Source organism: Phyllobates terribilis, unplaced genomic scaffold (genome assembly GCF_046119375.1).
Source record: "Phyllobates terribilis strain yellow unplaced genomic scaffold, ASM4611937v1 Scaffold_8__6_contigs__length_399053987, whole genome shotgun sequence".
Lineage (NCBI taxonomy): Eukaryota > Metazoa > Chordata > Amphibia > Anura > Dendrobatidae > Phyllobates > Phyllobates terribilis.
Genome location: NW_027362768.1, coordinates 270,316,805 through 270,329,831, shown reverse-complemented (window position 1 = coordinate 270,329,831; position 13,027 = coordinate 270,316,805). Strand labels below are relative to the sequence as shown.

At 47.9% G+C, this 13,027-nt stretch overlaps 1 pseudogene; it reads right to left on the bottom strand.

Annotated features, from left to right (window-relative positions):
- LOC141157736 (meiotic recombination protein DMC1/LIM15 homolog) overlaps positions 1 to 13,027 on the bottom strand; it is a 214,665-nt pseudogene that overhangs the window by 25,447 nt on the left and 176,191 nt on the right.

The window sequence follows — 13,027 nt, the reverse complement described above, 5'->3', positions numbered from 1 at the left end:
AAAGCTAGCAATCAGTGGTAGGGCGGGGTTATACAGAGATCCTGAATATGGCGGACTACATGACAGCAAGTTTACTAGTCCTCTAGTGATAAAATCACTGTTATCTGTAGAAGATTATCAAAACTACGGCAAGCAGCCATGTAAGGGACACATCGCTGGAAACGGTCTTTGGCTCGCTCTATTGTACGTTTTGCTGCTCTCACGTGTGGTGTCAAAAATCTGGTGACATATTCTCTTTAAAGTCAATGAAAATTAATTCTTTCAACCAAAACGATCATTCCTCAGGAAAATACGGAAGAACGAACTATTGTTTTAACCAAACAAACAAAGAGTATCATCATTTGAAATGAAGTCAGTTCTGTTTATTAGCCCACGGCCCCACTATCAGTATTTGGTCAGTATTTTTTTCTCAGGAGTGGGAGCCAAAACCAGGTGAGGAACAATCAGAGAAAAGGTATGACAGAAACAAGTCACCAATTCTGCATTTATCACCCACTCCTGGTTTTGGCTCCCACTCCTGAGAAAAAATACTGACCGAATACTGACCAAATAGCCTTAGGCTGAAAGTTGGAAGAAGATCTTTTGTTCAATGAAAGATCAATCATTCATAAAAGACCTTTTGTTGAAAGAATATTTTCAGAAATAATTTTTGTTTTGTGCCCATTGTCACTGAACATATATATATATGGCCAAGTTGAATGGGCAATATGGACTAAGATGTATATGGCACTGTCGGTATTACAACAGTTTGTTAAACAACAGTTCAACCAACAGCATACTTTAATCTCTGCATGAATGGCTTAGGGATCGCTGACACCACTGTCTGAGCGCGATCCAACAAAACATCAGGTTGCACTCGGACCAATGTTAGTCTATGAGGCCGCACACAGGTCCAATTTTTTGCTTGGTCCGAGGAAAAAAATTGCAGCATGTCCAAGTTTGAAGTGATATTTGGATCACACTTGGCGCTGCAAGGCAATGAGTGCATGGAAACCATCAGACTACACTGAAATGATTTCTGATTCGGATGCAGTCCGATTATGGAAAAAACAAGCAAAAAGAAGGTGTACAAAGACAAGGATAACCTGACTAAAATATATATTTATTTATTAAATGACACACAAGCCAGAACAAAGACATATTAAAAATACTTAAAAAAAAGCACAAATGGCCATAACATTTGGCTTACTGATTATTGGTACCTTATGTACCATCTTACAGACGGGTGGATTAGACTTCAACACTATAGTGTTGTGGTCCGTTATACTGTTATTAATTAACAAACAAAGCAGCACACTGGGAAGCTAAGTATACAAACATGAAATATAAGAAATATGAATAGCATTACTGCTTTGGGAAAATAGAAATAAGTGAGAAATCTTAGTGCATAAATTGGCCAATTCATGTGTACCTGGTAGCCACGGTAAGGCGTTTCTCAAAAATACCAGGACCCTATCAATGTAAACTCATCTCTAAGTGACTATGTCTGCTTGTGTGCGGGATAATAAGATCCTGCTGCAATTAAAATCGCCTGTGACATAGAAGCAGAGTGCTCAGTCAAAGTTTATACATAGAAACAGAAAAAACTGACGGCACTTCCAAAACAAGAAATAGGTGTGAACAGGTGTTGTTTTTTGCTTTGTTATACTGTTATGGCCATTTTTACTTTTTAAGTGTTTTTTAATATTTCTTTGTTTTGGCCTTGGGTGTCATTTAATAAATAAATATATCTTTTAGTCAGGTGTTCCTTGTCTTCGCATACCTTCTTTTTCTTTGCTTTTTCCATGTTCTGCACTGGGTATGTGATAAGTAGATCCCGACTTTATTTATGGTGGTGCCCTCTACCTTTCCTTGTTATGGATGCAGTCCGATTTCCGAGCACTGATAATGGAGAGGATGGAGAAATTTTGTTCTCCATCTTCTGTGGCACCCCAGGGGTCTGGTTGCCACAGTGATAGAAATATCACGTCTGAGAGCAAGTGGGAGGTTCCCTGGTCAGGAGCCCTTGAACATGCAACACCTCCTGTCCCAGACCAGATAGGGGAGGAATCTGCCATATATAAACTGGATCTGGGGCGGGGTTAGAGGAGAAAGTGAAGCTCCAGAGAGAGTAGAGAGTGAAGTTGCAGACACAGGGAAAGCAACAGCTAGGAACTCTGTAGGAGCAGGAGCTGAGTGCCAGGGACTGGAAGCAGATATAGCTCGCCCTGGCTGAAGACACTACTACCGGACAACGGAGTCCGAGGCTGTGAGGATCTCTAAGTCCAGCAGCAGAAACCAGCTGCAGGGGATTCCAGGTCCTCTGGCCATAGAAGCCCGGAGGCTCAGTCACGAGCAAGGGACCAGCACCGCCATCGAGGAGCGGAGGATATCAGAAGGCCCCAAGTCACCAGCCATACGGGTGAGCACTACACGGTACGCTCAGGGACGTGGGCTACTTCCACACGCTTACAGCAAGGTAGCCAGGAAGAGTGCAGACAGACGGGGAGGCCTACAACTCCACCTGGCCAGGGGAACTCCTGTTTGTTCACAGACTGACCCGGCCTCTTATGCTAGCCAGTACTCCCGGGAGGGTCCGCCTTATCATCATCAGTAAAGACCCTGTACTGCACTGCAAAGACTCTGAGTCGTTCCAGCTACACCCGTGCACCATCACTCCCGTCATCCACACTCACTGCCCTGAGGCTATACTCCTCCCGTGGGGAGTTGTCCCATTCTCTGCTGCACACACAACACCAGCCTCAGCGGTCTGCCTCGCAGCGGCGGTACACCCTGACCGCAATCCACGGGTGGCGTAGTCGGACATTAACCTAAAACATATAAAAGACTGCCACTGGTTTGACCGGGTCGCCGCCACGGAGACTACAACCCCTAGAGACCCAGCTCCGGGTAACCCCCATGCGTGCACACACGGCCCAGGGGGCGCGTCAACTTTGGCGTAGTCGGCAGGATTTTGTGCCCGCAACCACCGGGTACTGCGTGCCTTCAAAAGACTGTCATACCTGCCGTGGTGAAGTTTCCCGCCATCCGCAGCCGTTTTCCCGCCATCCGCAGTCGTTTTCCCGCCATTAGGCGCCATCTTCGGGACGCCGCGCGGGAAGAAGAGGGGCGTGGACAACGAAAGCGCGCGAGAGCTGAAGCCCCGCCTTACGCACGGACGCTGCGCAAGGTCCTGGAAGGAGCACAGCGGACGCCGACGTCATCAGCACGCGACGCAAGGTCCTCAACCCCGACGATCACTTGCGGAGCCGCGGCCGACGGAGGAAGAGCAACAAGAGGTAGGCCACGGTTAACTAGGGGGGCGGAAGATACCAGGAATGGAGGGAGCTCCCACCGCCAGCGCGGCTGCTGCCGCAGTGATGCCGTTCACGATGCCATATATCCCCGGAGCGGCATGGCTACCCCAGTACTCAGGGGAGTCACACACCCTAAGTGACTTTAAGGAAAGGCTAAACAGCCTCTTCCAAGTATACCCCCTGACAGAAGAGCAAAAAGTGAGCATCTTGGTGGGCCAGTTAATCGGAGCAGCCCAAAGGGAGGTTAAGTCCTGGCCACCACGGGAGAAGGGGACTGTCAGAGAAATACTGGCCCGTCTAAAGGACACTTTTGATACCTGCACCTCAGCAGAGTTTAAACTAAGATTTTACGGGTGCAAGCAACGGGCACAAGAAAGTATAAGGGACTATGCTTTGAACTTTCAGGAGGCCCTGAGAGCCATTAAGCAGGCAGACCCTGACAGCGTGCGGAATGAAGATAAGCTGTTGACTGAACAATTCATAGAGGGTCTACTGTCCAATGCCCACCAAACCCAGTTGCGGGCAATGGCCCTACAGGACCCTGATTTAGATTTTGCACAGTTCAAGGACAGAGCCATCCGGGTGCTCCGAGAACCGGCACCGGGTGGCACTGTAACCCAAAGGCGCCCCGCTATCACTTATCCCAAGGAGGCAGCGCCCTTGTCTGCAGGGCCTGTGGGAGCTGATGCGCAGGCTTTGGACAACAACCCGGCTACAGACCTGCACCATCAGGTCCAAGAGCTAACCAAAAGCGTTGCCGCGCCAACCAGAACTGTGCAGTCTTTACAGGTCTCTCCTCCAGGAAAGATCCAGCTGGCATCCGGACCGGAGGACGTCCCGTGGTGCCGACAGAGGAGGATCCCATCGTCCAGAGGAAGACCCAGCGACCAATACAACGAGGACGGGCAACCCATCAGCCGCCGCTGCAATCAACCAGGACATATGGCAAGGTACTGTCATTTAAACGGGCACAACCTGGGGCAGAGGGCCAACCCCCATGTATAAGATCATCAGGCCCATCGAACTGGCGTGATAAATACGTAGGGGGACGTCCAGTCTTGCCTGTGGTACTGGATGGCATTCTTATGATTGCCCTACTAGACACCGGGTCACAGGTGACTACCATCCCTTATGTGCTCTTTAAGCGGTACTGGAATGACTCGGACATAACCCGCTACCCAGATGACGACCTGAGTATCATCGCCAGCAATGGTCAGCCCGTGCTGCAGGTGGGATTCAAAGAGGTGACCATTAAAATCGGTAAAGTTGAACTGGCGGCACAAGGACTGATTATTGTGGACATTGACCGTCGTGAGAGTCACCCTAAAATAAGCTTGGGTACTAACGTGATTGAAAATTGTCTTGCAGAGATAATTCTCATTTTACAGCAGGTTGCCATGAACGCCAGTTCCAGCCAGCAGCGTGTCCTACAAAAGGAGATCCGGGCGTTGATGAAACGGCAACAGGTGGAACTATCTGGTGGTGAGATTGGTAGCATGAGAATGTGTGACCCGTTCCTTATTGCCATGCCCCCGAAAAGTGAGATGATGATATGGTGCCGGGCAGCTATTGGTCTAAGAGGCAGAGACTACCAAGCAATGGTCGAACCCGTCTACTCGGACAGTAGGCCCACCATTTTGACAGCACGGGGGGTGGTCGATGTACGCCATGGGAGGGTGCCTGTCCGCATCTTAAATATCGGGGAGAGAGAAGTATACCTGCCCCGGTATGCCACGCTAGCCAAATTGTTCACCATAAACCAAAATTCTGTAAAGGCCGTAGAACTCTTACCTCCGTCTCAATCAGAGGAAGGTAACGGCTCTAAGAAACATATGGAGGACTGGTGTCAGCAGCTGCATTTGGGTACTGACTCCACTCCATCACACCAAAAACAGGGAGTCTACCGGGTGGTTCAGGAGTACGAAAGAGTCTTTAGTAAACACCTGCTAGACTTCGGGCGAGTAAAGGGGGTAGAACATCACATCCCCACAGGAGACCATCCACCCATAAAAGAAAGATACCGACCTGTACCCCCTGCACACTATCAGCATGCAAAGGGGATGTTGCGAGACATGAAGGAGGCTGGGGTAATCAGGGACAGCTGTAGCCCATGGGCAGCTCCACTAGTTCTAGTGAAAAAGAAAGACAACACCATGAGAATGTGTGTAGACTACAGAAAGGTCAACCGAATCACACACAAAGATGCGTACCCATTACCTAGGATAGAAGAATCTTTAGCTGCATTAAAATCTGCTAGCTTCTTCTCCACTTTGGATCTTACTAGCGGGTACTGGCAGGTTCCTGTAGCAGAGGCGGACAAGGAGAAGACCGCGTTTACCACCCCGATGGGTCTCAGTGAATTCAACTGTATGCCGTTCGGGCTCTCCAACGCACCGGGGACCTTCCAGCGGTTGATGGAATGCTGTCTGGGACACCGGAATTTCGAGACGGTCCTGTTATACCTGGACGATGTCATCGTTTATTCCAAGACCTACGAGGACCATCTGAAACACCTGGCAGAAGTGTTTGACGTCCTGGCAAGCTACGGCCTAAAGGTGAAACCCTACAAGTCTCATCTACTGAAACCAAAAGTACAGTATCTGGGACACGTGGTGAGTGCTGACGGAGTGGCTCCCGACCCCGATAAGATCACCGTGATTAAGGACTGGCCAAGACCCTCCAGCGTAAAGGAAGTACGGCAGTTCCTCGGGTTGGTAGGCTACTACCGAAGATTCATTCCCGGTTTCACCAGAATGGCAGCTCCTATGCAGGACCTCCTGATAGGCCAGTCCAGGAAGGCCAAAACCCAGAAGCCACCCTTCAGGTGGGAAAAGCTGGAAGAGGAGTCCTTCCGCCAGCTGAAGATGGCCCTCACGGGGGATGAAGTCCTGGCGTACCCTGACTACGGCCAGCCCTTTATCCTCCACATGAACGCAAGCAACATCGGGCTAGGAGCCATACTGTCCCAGATTCAGCAGGGGAGAGAACGGGTAATCGCTTACGCCAGCTGGAAACTAAGGCCCACAGAAAGGAACCCTGAGAATTATAGCTCCTTCAAGCTAGAGTTCCTGGCAGTGGTGTGGGCAGTGACCGAACGTTTCAAGCATTACCTTGCCTCTTCCAAGTTCACCGTGTACACGAATAACAACCCGTTGACACACCTGAACACTGCAAAACTAGGTGCCCTGGAGCAGAGATGGATGGCCCGCCTGTCCAACTATGAATTCACCATCAAATACCGGGCGGGACGCTCAAATGCCAACGCGGATGCCCTGTCCAGGATGCCAAACTTACTGGACAGAGGAGAAGATCTAGAAGAACTAGAAGAGATCGAACTCCCGGCATTCCACCGTCATGGGATTACCCAGTATTCCCACCGTGTAAGGGACAGGCACTCTGCTACGTTCAATCCCTTACCCCACTACGGCTGGGCGGAGACGCAAGACAGTGACCCCGCAGTCCGTCTGGTGAAGGAAATGCTGACACAGGCTGATGCCCGCCTTGACCCAGACGCTCCGGAGGAGACCAAGCAACTGTGGAAAGAGAAAAGTAAGCTGTTTCTTTACAAAGAGAAGCTGTGCCGGAGAGTGGTCAACTCCCGAACACATGAGCTGACCTAGCAGGTAGTTGTCCCGAGACGAGACGCGGCTATGGTTCTGGAGGCATACCACGACGGGGCAGGGCACTTCGGATGGAAGAAGCTGGAGTTCCTGTTGCGTGGACGGTTCTTCTAGGTAGGCATGAGAGGAGCCATCGAGAGATGGTGCAGAGACTGTGGCCCGTGCAACCTAAAAAGGAAGGACTGTGCCAGCCAGAAGACTCCTCTGCAGCCCAACATCACCAGGCAGCCACTGGAGCTGGTAGCTCTGGACCATGTGAAACTGGCTCCGAGCAGATCTGGGTACATCTACGCCCTCACCATCGTAGATCACTACTCCCGGTTCCTGGTGGTGGTCCCTGTCAAAGACTTGACAGCTCAAACAGCAGCCAGAGCCTTCCAGCTGCACTTCTGCCATCCACACGGGTATCCGGAGCAAGTGTTGACGGACCAAGGACCAGCCTTCGAAGCGGAGGTCTTCCAGGAGTTCTGCAACCTGTATGGCTGCAGGAAGATAAGAACAACGCCCTATCACCCTCAGATCAACGGACTATGTGAAAAAATGAACCAGGTGGTGATAGACTTGCTAAAAACGTTGCCCCTGGAAGAACGTAATCTGTGGCCTGGGAAACTGCCTGAACTGGTGGACCTGTATAACCACATCCCAGTAAGTTCCACCAACTGTACCCTGGCTTACCTAATGAGAGCAAGACCTGGTAAGCTGCCTATTGACCTGGATATGGGAGTCCTGACACCAGAGGACACCTCGCCAGAGGCAGACTGGGATACAGAACGGCAGCAGTAGTACCGGAAAGTTCAAGAGAGCGTCGAGCGAAGTCTGTATGAAGCAAGAGAAAGGCAAGAGAAGACTTATAACCAGCATGCTCCCGCTGTTCCCCTGGTACCTGGAGAGCAGGTCTTGAAGAGAAAGAGGCGGCTCCATAAGTTGGATGATCAGTGGGAGAAAGAACCGTACACCGTACTGCCTTCACGCCATGAGAATCCAAAAATCTGTATAATCAGTAAGGATGGAGGAGAAACCACGGCCATTGTCTCCAGAGACCACCTGAAAAAGTGTCCCGAGCAGTTGCAAAGCACTGACGAAGATTAAGAGAACTCTCAACCCGCAGAGGAAAGGGAAGAAATGATCAGTACCGTACTCTGAGACTTTCCCCGATCCTGGACTCAGATCAACAGCTCAGTCGTGGTACCTGTCCTCACCTTTCTCCAGCCAGCCCCTCAAGGGCCTACAGAAGAACAGGGAGTGTCGGAAGAGCAGCCGGCCCAGGAGGCAGAAGAATCCATACCAGCAGCTCAGGAGAATCAACCCTCTGCTAGTAGTGAGCCTGTCGTGCCCCTAGTAAGCCAAAGAGTATGCAGGAAGCTGCCAGGCCTACCCGCAACACCTCCTACACCCTGTAGTGCAGAGCCAGATAGTGGGTTACGTAGGTCCACCAGGAGCACTAGAGGACAGATGCCCGCTCGCTGGAGAATCTAGAATGTGGATTAACCTGTAAATTGCAAATGCTGAAAATGGTTTATGTTTTTGTTGCCTGTTTATTAATTATGTTCCTCTAGTTACCCTGCAGGTTTATTTGGACTGTCAGGTTATGGACGCTGAATAACCGGAACTACATTGTAAATAGTTGCACTTGGTGCCTCTTGCGAAGATGGCCACGGAAGAAAAACCTGTCTGGCGTGGCCCCATGTGGTCCAAAGTAGTTCGCTTCACCTTGCAGCCACGCCCAGGGCCAACATTTGGGGTTTGCTTTGGACAGGTCCCCGAACCGTGCAAGACTTCACCTCGTTGGGTGACATGGACACCCGGTCACGGACGCGCCGTGACCTCTAAAGACTAAACTTCTTGTACATATGTTGTTGTATTATTGTTTATACCCTGTTATATTATGTTTCAAAAATGTGTTTAGTCCCAGAGTACTAAATTTCACTAGGGGGGAATGTGGCACCAGAGGGGTCTGGTTGCCACAGTGATAGAAATATCACATCTGAGAGCAAGTGGGAGGTTCCCTGGTCAGGAGCCCTTGAACATGCAACACCTCCTGTCCCAGACCAGATAGGGGAGGAACCTGCCCTATATAAACTGGATCTCGGGCGGGGTTAGAGGAGAAAGTGAAGCTCCAGAGAGAGTAGAGAGTGAAGTTGCAGACACAGGGAAAGCAACAGCTAGGAACTCTGTAGGAGCAGGAGCTGAGTGCCAGGGACTGGAAGCAGATATAGCTCGTCCTGGATGAAGACACTACTACCGGACAACGGAGTCCGAGGCTGTGAGGATCTCTAAGTCCAGCAGCAGAAACCAGTCGGCAGGGGATTCCAGGTCCTCTGGCCATAGAAGCCCGGAGGCTCAGTCACGAGCATGGGACCAGCACCGCCATCGAGGAGCAGAGGCTATCAGAAGGCCCCAAGTCACCAGCCATACGGGTGAGCACTACACGGTATGCTCAGGGACGTGGGCTACTTCCACTCGCTTACAGCAAGGTAGCCAGGAAGAGTGCAGACAGACGCTACACCCGTGCACCATCACTCTCATCATCCACACTCACTGCGCTGAGGCTATACTCCTTCCGTGGGGAGTTGTCCCATTCTCTGCTGCGCACACAACACCAGCCTCAGCGGTCTGCCTCGCAGCGGCGGTACACCCTGACCGCAATCCACGGGTGGCGTAGTCGGACATTAACCTAAAACATATAAAAGACTGCCACTGGTTTGACCACCCTGAGCCACGGGACCGGGTCGCCGCCACGGAGACTACAACCCCCAGAGACCCGGCTCCGGGTAACCCCAATGCGTGCACACACGGCCCAGGGGGCACGTCACTTCTCCTCACAGATTGCTCCGATTCTCTCTCGTATCGGATCACACAATGCTGACACTCTGATCACCAAGTGTCATTTGCATAAATGGCCTGATTCTCTTGGATAACCCTAACGGCCATCTGACCTCAACCTTAAAGAAACACTCAACATTATAGAATGACAAAGCCTCACAGGTTCAGACAGTAAAAATGATATTCAATCCCCACTCTGGGATTTCCATCCCGAGTAGAAGGGACCCAACTTTTTGGCTCTGAGGTAACAGAGTTTGTCACTTTCTAAAAGGTTCAACCCTCTTGAATCCTGTTCATCTACCACCTCTGATATGTTTGCAGCATCATCATTTATCTAATTTTACACATTCCCTACCTCAAAGAAAAGCACAAAATCAAAAATGAGTTTAGTCAAAAAGGGGTTACATTTTTTTCTATTGCAATGTGTGAATAAGGCTGCGCACCCAGGATCCGTAATAGCAGCGTTTTGGATGCAGCTCACCTGCGCTGCGTCCAAAATGCTGCGTTCTAGAGTAGAAGCACAGTGGATGGGATTTCTATAAATCCCGTGCCCACAGTGCTTCTATTTGATGCCGCGTTAACTCACCCGCGGCGTGGATTTACAAGCCACAGCATGTCAATTTCTGTTGTGGAAATGCTAGTCTCAGCAACAGAAATTTCCACAATAGAATGTACAGGATAAGGTAACTCCGCATGTGTTCAATGAACACATGCGGATTTATCTGCGCGATCGGACGCAGCGAAAATACGATGCATCCAAAATGCTGATACAGCCTGATCTTGGGCCCATACCCTAAGGGGTTTCTAATGCTGCTAATCATTGAGTTGTGTTCAACATTGATAAATCAATGTATGCTTTTTTACTGAAGCTGTTGCGAGCTAAGTAGTAGATAGAAATCAATCATTTGCACTACAAAAATGACTCAGTATAACATGTGGCCATAACAATAAGTTTTTAGTGAATTTTTAAACTATTAATGGAAACAGCCACCTTTCGACTGCGTGGCAACCTATTTTTGGGACCCTACCAGACAGATAGATTTCATAGATAAATAGATTAGACAGATACTTATTTGTAATCTTTTTGTTTACCAAAAGCTTAAAAATACCAGCTTCTTCATGAAATTTAGCAGCCACATAATCCATAAACTCCATCTGATGTTCACCTATGATAAAAACAATGATTTAAGAAAATATACCAGCTGTTGCTTAGCTCTTAGCAATTTAGTGTTTTATTGCCATCATAGTGTACATTCAGTTAGGTCCAGAATTATTTGGACAGTGACACAAGTCTTGGCATTTCAGTTGGTTACAAAAAGATATTCAAGATGCAGTTATATAATCAACATGGGCTTAACCCCTTAACCCCCGAGGGTGGTTTGCACATTAATGACCGGGCCAATTCTTACAATTCTGACCACTGTCACTTTATGAAGTAATAACTCTGGAACGCTTCAACGGATCCCACTGATTCTGAGACTGCTTTTTTGTGACATATTGTACTTCACGATAGTGGTAAACTTTCTTCGATATGACTTGTGTTTATTTGTGAAAAAAAAACGGCAATTTGGTGAAAATTGTGAAAATTTTGCAATTTTCATGTCATTAAATTAGAGAGATATGTCACACAAAATAGTTAATAAATAACATTTCCCACAGGTTTACGTTACATCAGCACATTTTTGGAACCAAAAGTTTTTATTGTTAGTAAGTTATAAGGGTTAAAAGTTGACTAGCGATTTCTCATTTTTTTAGGGACCACGTCACATTTGAAGAGACTTTGAGGGGCCTTTAAGACAGAAAATACCCAAAAGTGACACCATTCTAAAAACTGCACCCCTCAAGGTGCTCATACCACAATCGAGAAGTTTATTAACCCTTCAGGTGCTTCACAGGAATTTTTGTAATGTGGAAAAAAAATAATACGTAGTTACTTACCGATAACGGCATTTCTCAGAGCCCATGACGGCACCACGGAGAGAGATGGGATCTGCCCTTCAAGGACAGGAAACCTACAGATTAAAAGGGCGGCACCTCTCTCCCTCATCAGTTGTTTACAGAGCACAGAGAGGACCCCAGGTTAGTAACAAAATGTAAAATTTTTAAGGAGTTTACCAGGCACACCTCTGACTACATATAAGTAACAGATAAGTGTGTACACCCATGCATGAAGGGAGGGAATGTACGAGAAATCCCATTACCGGTAAGTAACTACGTCTTTCTCCTTCCCCCATGAGGGCACCATAGAGAGAATTGCAGAGAGGTGTCGTTTAGGGAGGCACCACCACTTCCAGAACCCTTCTACCAAAAGTAAGGTCTGAAGAAGGTGTTAGATCCAGCTGGTAGTGTTTAAAGAATGTAGAGGGAATACAAAGAGAGAGAGAGCGCAAGCCCAATAGGGTTACACCTGTAGACATAGGGAATAATAGTAAAAAGGTGGTTCTCACCTGGTTAGGTTGTGTGAGGACACAACTACCATAACATATAAAAGGCAGCTGCAGCGGATCTCCAATAGGTGTCCCACAGGACCAGAATAAATCCAAAGGCGGTGAAGGTAGAGATATACATCCGCGCCGCTGAAAAATCCTCAAATCAGGAACATATAATAAAATCCTTGTTTATTGGTAAATGCCTACGCATTTCTGGGTGTTCCACACCCCTTCATCAGGGCACCAACAGATATATCAATGCATGCACTGAAACACTCCATTTATATACAGACATAAAGTGAAAAAAAAAAAAAGTTGTGTTCAAAAAGGAAGAGCAGAAAAAAAACAAAAAAAACAACAACATAACCTTTGCACCTGAGGCCGTGTGCAAAAACCTTCAACAAAACTTTATCAATGAGTGTCACCAATATAAAAAGTGAGTATAAAAAACATGTATTAAGACACGTATTACAAATAATGTAGTGTAGAGATGTATAAATAATCAATATACAGAATAGTCAAATGTATCAGTCAAATGGAGTAAATACATGAAAGGAATATTACTTACTAATAAGTAAGCGTTCACATTAGGTAAGAACAATATAAATATATATATAACATTAAAATCTCTAATGAGAATACACCCATCAGCTGTCGTTCCATAAAGGGAGATGGAAAACGAAGGAACAAAATAAAAATAAATAGTACCCCCATGTAGAAAATAGCCCGTAATAACCTCCGACAACGGAGGAATGGTACAAGGAACAGGTTATCTGACATATATCATGTAGTGACATAGAGACTAATGTGTAGTAATAGGACCTAAAGAAAACACCGCGATGTAGTGCACAGGCTGTGG